Source organism: Melanaphis sacchari, unplaced genomic scaffold (genome assembly GCF_002803265.2).
Source record: "Melanaphis sacchari strain LSU unplaced genomic scaffold, SCAv2.0 Contig4_pilon_pilon, whole genome shotgun sequence".
Lineage (NCBI taxonomy): Eukaryota > Metazoa > Arthropoda > Insecta > Hemiptera > Aphididae > Melanaphis > Melanaphis sacchari.
The window spans coordinates 3,859,911-3,868,866 of NW_020271335.1; positions in this window are offsets into that span (position 1 = coordinate 3,859,911).

Consider the following 8,956-nt stretch of genomic DNA (forward strand, 5'->3'; position numbering starts at 1 on the left):
CTATTATATTGGTCTCCCACACCACTGTGCCAGACACATTATAACGTTGAACACGCTGTACTGGATGACTGGCGGACTGGCGGTAGGGCGATTGGTTGGTCGGGCTTAGGTACCTGCCAGACTGCCATACCTGTATACCACATAATGTTCCTATGTATTATATCAAGCGTCTCTGTGATTTTTCCCGTGACAATTTCAACAATTATAATTCCAACAGTGGGTATTTACCTATATTTTGTTATGACGTTTTTTTTTTTTTCATCGGGTACGTTGGCTCTGCAGGTATGTGCACGTATGGTATTGGATTGAACGTGTCGAATGTTTTGGTTTTGTATCAAAAAAATATTTTCCTTTTTAAAATTGAAAATTTTGTGGTAATTAATTAAAGTAAGCGAATTTAATTAAAAGGTATTTATCGGTAATCTTAAAAGTTTAAAGTAATAAAAATATCATAATTATTATGCCTTATTATTTATATATCCATAAAATTATAACATTATAAGAATTATTTATACTTTAACCTGTTTAAAATGTAATAATTATGTACATAATTGAAAAATTACTATACTATTGCTCTCATTTTTGGCTTAAAATTTTCCAAAAAATATTTCAAATTGCCTTTTTCTGGATGGCAAATTTCTTTCAACCAATTTATAAAATATGCTTTAAATTATACGTCAATTATACTTCATATCCTTTTGTGTAATAAACGTGAGTCGTTTAAATGTTTAAAATAAAAATAAAAATGTTAAACTAAAACCTTAGTCATGATATACTGTCTAGTGGAAATTAGCTCGTTCATTCTAGCGACGTCTATTTTTTTAAACACTGATAAATAATCATTTCTTTTCAGACACAAAAGACTGTTTTGCTATTCATATAATAAAACAACCATGTCATTAATCATTGTTCTAAATAATAATAATAATAATAATAATAGTATTTCATTATGATACATTTCGATATTATATTTATAAGTGTTTCTATCTTTTTGAAAGGTATTCTTAAGAATTTTCCTTGATAAATTAACTTGCATTTTAGTCTAAGTCCGATAAATAGTATTGTCGATTACTTTAAAAATTATACATGACTAAATATATGTTTATTTATGCATAAAAACTATTTCATATTATTTTTCATTCGTTTAATTTAAATCTAATACATTCAGAATTTCTAATACAAACTATACGTGATACGTCAATATTCAATACACATATTACATGTTACGTAATACTATATATGGTGTATAGAATAATACCAAAACAATATTCAAAAAGCATTCTTAAATCTTCTATTGTCATCAATGTTTACAGACTCCTCAACTATACTCAAAACCTGGTTATAAGAAATACATTTGTTTTTCTAGTGGCCCATATAAATTTCATAATTTGTTGTAGTAAAGTTTAGCTACTAATATAAATAGTGATCTATAGAACTACTTACCGAACATTGATTATAATGTAAAAATTAGCATGACTCCTACGTATAATTATAAATATGAACCATTCAAATTTATTTTATGAGATCTCTTACGCATGCTAAGAACTGAAATTTTAGCTTATATGATTTTCAACACATCCAATAATAAATCATATGTTTACTTATTTCTTATATGTAAATGATTGACATAAATCTGCTGGAAAATTATTTAAACATTTTCCAAAAAAATATTCTTATTTATACATATTATATTAGATTGAAAAACACAACACAAAAAACTTCTTCCGCCGATACTTACATTAATAGCCTCTCGATCACACCTAAAATTACTACTATCAACCACTACAAAACGTCAAGAGTAGTAAGCACCCAATTATGATAAATTTTACGAGCCTCCAGAATATGGTTTGTATAGTGAGCACATTGTATCAGTAATAATTGCTAATTACTATATTTGGTATAATTCTATACCATAATTTACCATCAAACATTTTAATATTTTCTTAACTAAAACTATTTACTTAATAATTTTTTTTTAAATCTGTTTACATATATATACATATTTCATAAAATATAAAGTTATAAAAAATATGTCTATTTTTTTTCTTTTTTTTATATAATATAAATCGATTTCAAAGAATCTAGAATAAAATCCGACAATAATATTGATTATTACCTAACTAATAACTCTAAAAGGTTAAAATCAACACAAACTATATACTTCTATTAGACTGTATTATTATTATTATTATTATTATTATTATTATTATTATTATTATTATGATAATTAAGTTTATAAAAACGAATAGATAAAAAGAAAATTGCATGTATGAATAAAATTATGTTCATAATTTAGTCAAAGAAAATAGTATTACTTATAATTTACACATCGACAAATATAGAGGCACCTATTACTTAAAAGAAAAAAATAATTACTTATTATTTCAACTAAATTTTTCAATGTATCTTATTTTAATACCAAAAAAATTATATTAGAACGTGATATTATAAATGTATCAAAGTCGTTTTTTAAATTGAATACCCATACTATAATATTATATTATTAAATGTCATAGCTATAAATTATATTAAGTTTTACAAATTATTACTCATACACCTATTAGTTTAAATACATTATTGTATCATCATTATTTATTTATATTTATAACATTATTAAAACATTTTATTTTTAGGAAGTATTTCTTGTATCAATTTTCGCTCAATAGTCAATAAGCGTCAACTTAATAATATCAACATTTCAAAAAAAATTTAATGAGCTTTTACAATTGAAAAAAAACCAATACTTAAATGCACTTTATTTTTCACGAATAATGATAAAACCTTTGTTTATTATAATTTATAATATATATTATATAAAGAAACAAACATATACATATATATTACAAATACAAAGTAAATCTTTTATGAAAACTACTTCTTACATTATCGGTAGACTGAATAAAATAAATCCATACCTATAAAGTATAAAAAAATGTTATTTAACTGATTAACGTTATCAAACTGTATATTATATGCGTTATGCAGTTTAATATTACTTTTAAGTTAAAACTTACGTATTCAAAATTTCAAAACTGTCAGTTCACAATAAACTCTTTTTGGACAGAAATTTTATAAAATTGAATGTTTTTAATATATTTTTGCTATGAAATATTTCAAATATTACAAAAAGTAGAACAGCTATAAAAATAAATATAAGATTTAAAATGTTATACCTACGCTAGCAAATGGAAAAGTATAACTTAATCTTTTTAATTACGTTTTTTCTACAGAAGAAGTTTTTGATTCAGCACTATTCAATATAAATAGTATGAATAATGTCAACAGTGGCATTATATGATATCAAATGTTTTAAATTATACTCTTATGTATATTGTATGAGTAAAGAACATTCTTGACTCTACAGGAAATGTCGAACTTTTCAAACTCCTTAAAGTAACACTAAGTTTTTGTGCAAAACAACTTAATATATCTATATGTACTTTTTCATTTCGTAACATGTTTCTAATGTTAAATATAACAATATGCAATTATCTGTATACACTAAATAATAATATACGTATAAAGTGCCACACAATATTTGGAATATTTTTTTTATTCAGTGGTAGGAATTATTTGAACTATATAAAACACGTACCACCACTCAAAAAAAAAAAAAAACAAACACTATGAGATCATTGTATAATATATAAACTCATAATTAAAATTAAAATTTTACGGACTGTTAATTATTAATATTAAATGTTCAACGTTAGTTAAATAAACCACGTATTTATTATGTAGGTATTAATTTTATATCTATTTACAGTCACTGTAAAAGTAAACTGTTTTGAAATATACGTACGAATTGTTTTTGACCTAATTCTTGAAACCATTGACCTACCCTGGATCTTATCCACCAATTTAAAACTCAGATTTACACCCGGTTACTATCTCTTGAAAGTCTTAAATTGAAGTTGCGATGAACTAATTGAATTCTAGACGCAAATGATTTAATTTCAAATAGCAAGTAACAAAAGGTCCTTTCAAAATGATAAATCATATTTATCTTAAGCATGAAATATATAATGTAGTTAGACGACGAGATAGAATTTTTTAACAAATATTTTGCAAATAATTTGCTTTTATCAGTTAGCATAACTAAAATTTAAACACAATATTAATCCTGTGCTATTTAACAAATTTATAGTGGAGATGCATATATTTAAAATGCAAGAGATCAAACGCAATTTAAAATAGGCTCTTTTTCTTTTACCTTTAACACATTTCTATTAAATGTTCACAGTTTAAAATAATTGAATAATATCATTGCAAAAAAGAAAATTTTACTTACCGTTCAAACAAGAAAGTAATATTTTTTATGGTAATTAAATGATAACTGGTTTAAATTATTTTCAATTGCCATTAATAATTCAATAAAACAAATTAAATGTATAATAATTTTATATTATTATAATTATCTAAATTAATATTTTTTTTCGAAAGCAACTTAGACCTTTCTTTAAATTTTAAACAGTTATATATACTATAAACTAATTTAACAATTTTAACATCAATACATTTATTAGATTGGGGAATTATTATCAAATGTTTTTTTTTAAATTCTATGACACACATCTTTAAAATACATATTTTTATTATCATTACATTTTAAATTGACAAAAAAGCAAACTAATAAGAAGATTTTTGATGAGAAAAATAAAAATACTAATATTTTTCCGAATCTCTCAATACTGTATTCATTTAAGATATTTTTTTTATTTATTTTTTTTTTTTTTTTTTGTTAGCAAATATATAAAAGTAAATACAAACGATGGACACTTCCTACCAGAAGCGATTAACTCCGGTATTTATTCATGTATTATTATTATTTTGTTACTTTTTTTTTTTGGCTATTCTGATCTTGTTAAAGAAAAATTATAGTCTATAAAATACAATTAATATGACGTTTTTGGGACAAGTACCGTTTAATAAATTATTTCATCATACCGTAAAAATCAACGACTTGAGAAATTTTGTAGAAAAAAAAAGAAATAATAATAAAAATATGTCAATTAAAACTCCTCTTTGTTGACTTTAGTCGAAATACAAGTGCCTGAACGAATGAAAAATTAAAATTAAATATCAGTTCATTTACATACTAAAAACTGAAAAAAAAATCAATGATTTTCAACAAAGACAATAAGAATGTCAAAATGTAACATTTTTGTTCATATATAGCAAACTTGTCTTGTTATAAATATTTGATTTCTATTTTTAGAGAAAAGTTTAATTACTTGATAAAGTTAAAAACTATACTGGTTACATTAATTTTATTTTTATTTATTATTATTAATTTACATTTCACTGATTGGTTTTTTTTTTTTTTAATAATATAATATTTTATTAATAATAATTGATTTTGTACTTATTTTTATAGTACTTAAGATGGTACAATGTTAATAATTGTCTATACATTTATATATATTATAAGGTTATATTATAATATGATTATAATATTACTTTTTTTTTTTTTTTTAAACATAAGCCAATATTATATCTATTCATATTAATAATTATTTTATTATACCTTATTTAGATATTTTTAATAAGTTATAATTTACATAGAAATAATTTTTGATAAAAAAAATAATAAATAAATATTGATATTTTATAATATTAGATAATAAAAAGAAAACTTTTTCTTATTATTTAACTAAGATATCTCTACTGAATTTGTAAGTTTAATCTTAGTAATTATTAAAAAAGTCTTTGTTAGATTTGATTGAACGATATATATATTAATAATAATAATTAAATCTTGTTACTATTACTGTAAACAAAAACACCAATAATTATTATCGTAGTTCGTTTAGACTAATTTTCTTAGAATCATATCGAATATAATTTTACACACCTAGGAAGTATTCGTTGGTTATCATTATTTCATTGAGAGTATAACAAAAAAATCTATTATTGTTCATTATTGTTGATTACGGCTGTGGGTTTTTAACATTTTAATTTTTAGCTGATTGCATCTTTATAATACAAATAAAGTATATTTTTATACTTGGTGAAATATACAATCCTATAATCATAATTAAGCGTTAATTCCTATTTATTTTACATATAGTAATTTATATTAATCTTTTTTTTTTTTTACGAAACAAACACATAATAGAATCAAACTTATCAAAAACATAAATTTGATGTGTACCCAAAATTCACAATTTTCTGAAAAGCAATGATCAATGTTTTCATTGTAAATTATACCCAGTCATTTTTGGTAATACAAAAAAAAAATTTATATTTATAAGCATGCAGTTGATGTTATATCAGTCACTAACATGATACACGACATTGTTGTAGTAGGTAGTAGCGGTATACAGTAACTTGTTTGGTTAAGAAACCGCAATCATATTTTAGAATAATATCTACCTGTTATACGGGCATGTACACTTAGGTATTTTAAACATTTTCGTTTTTACTCCTACCATGTAAACAGGCCAATCATTATATCATCAAATACAATTTATTGAATAATACAGTTGAAGATATCACTGATCAGTACTTACTCAGTGAAAAAACTCTGTCTCTCTATATTATTGATAATCAAAATATAATAACTTTACCATTAAACTCTTAATGCATACAAATATGGGTGATGCAAAATGAATGTATTCAACCTAAAAAAAAATAGATACACACCATCAAAAAATAAAAAAATAATAATACGTGAGTTTTTCGTGTTAAAAGAATCTTGCTTGCTTATAATAATAATTATTTTATTGCATCAACTATATTATCACATTATAATATACGTTTTAAAATAAATGAGTATATATTTGTAATCATCATAGAAGCATGTAGTTTTAAAATAACTTTGAAAACATACATATACCGACAACGTAACAAGCTTATTGACAAGTGTAATTTGACAAACCTTGATAAAAATACATCACGTAGAACTACATGCATGGACTACCAATAAATTGATCAGTTATTCTTACAGTATAAAAAAAAAAAAACATTTTAATCGTAACTATTTATCACAATAGTTATCAAAGTACAAAGCACAAATAAATTATAATCATAATGTTTACGTTTTAATATATTTTTATAAAGTAAATCTATAATCCACTTATTTATAAAACTAATTTATTTTATTTAAATAATAACGCAAAATATTAGTTATAGCATCAACATAACTATCAATTATACAATTATCCTATTTAAATAATTTATTGTGTTCAAACTTTTTAATTTTTTTACAATTCATTTTAGCGTTTAGTATTCAACACAAAATTTGAATTAAATTTTAATATCTACATTTTAAATAACATCGAATTACCTTAATTTAACTTAAAATTATCAATCAATGACACTAGTCCATGTTTAAAATCTATTATTAAACATGCTTACATTTAATAAATTAATTTTAATTAAAAGGAAAGTTTTCACGGAAACACACAAATTAATACGCATTTGTAATACATAATACAACGTATTATGTAATAAATAAATAAATAATACACATTATGTCGTTATATGAAGATCAAGGACTAGGAAATGGCAACGTTATATTATTCTGTCTAGAGGTTGAGTTGAATTTGGAATCAGATAAACTAATATACTTCGAATAACAAGAATAAAAAAAAAGTATTTCAATCATGTTCAAAAAACAATAATTCAACGAACAATACAATATGCTTTAACTACACATATCATTAAAGATAAAAAGCACTCTATAAATTGATAATTACTTTATAAATTAGTTAATAATTTGAATTAGTTGTACTTTTAATGCAATTAGTAAAACACAATGAATGAAATATAATATAGTAAAATTTTGAAACGTAATCAATAATGTATTAAAATTCAAATATATGTTAGATATTACCAATTTACTTAATAAGTACCTACTCAAAATAAAAAAATAAACTAACCATTATCATTTTTTTATTGTACCAAAACGGTGAAAAACATATATGTATTTAAGATAAAAAAAATTGGTTTATATTATATTTTATTTTTATAATTATAAATATTTTAAATTGTATCACCGATAGATAATGATGATAATTTTGGTGTTTCTAACATATTTTTAGTCTTAAATTAATACTGTTTATCACTCGCAACGATTAAATATTAATGAAACCAAGTATAATATTATGATATTATTATTTTTACTGTTATTTTCAATTTGATCGTGGTAATATAATATGTAATCCGCTGATCCCTAATATAAAGTTAAGATTTCAAATGAACTTAATAGATACACAGACATACGTATATTGACAACACTATGTTGAATGTATTAAGATGCGTAATGGACGCATGACGTTTAATCTCTGATTTAGAGACGTATAACATTGCAAATTCGCAGAAACAACATTTTGTGTTGTTATTTTCAATGTTACATTCGATAAATAAAGATATTGTACAGTGTTTTTAATAGATAAATTTACTGTTCTATTAAAACTAACAACACAAATTATAAAACAACGATAACTCAAACACAAGCATATAAATACATTTAATACGTTTAATATACTTTTATATTCGTATATTTACATTTAAATATCAAAATTAGCGATACCTGCATAGTATATAGACTTCAAATTATCAAAAAAATTTGAAATTAAGTTGATTAAATTTTGGTACTCAAAATACTAACATTTTTTTTTCTAATGAATTATAGACCTAACCCCGTAAGCGCTAAATAATAATAATAATACAAAGTATTATCAGGAATTTGAAATTATATTATGCCGTAATTTGTACTGAATCAATAATATGACTAATTTATTTTTAAAACGTTAACCACTTTTACTTAAATAAATATAAGTTTAATAAAAATTATAATATAACATATTTTACATATAATGTTAATTATTGTTTTGTTTTATTCAATATTATTTTTATTTTTATTTTTTTTTATTTTGAACCTATTACATGTCGTAAAACATTTGATATAAATACCAGCAACCAAGGTTATTTACTTTACTATTACTATACT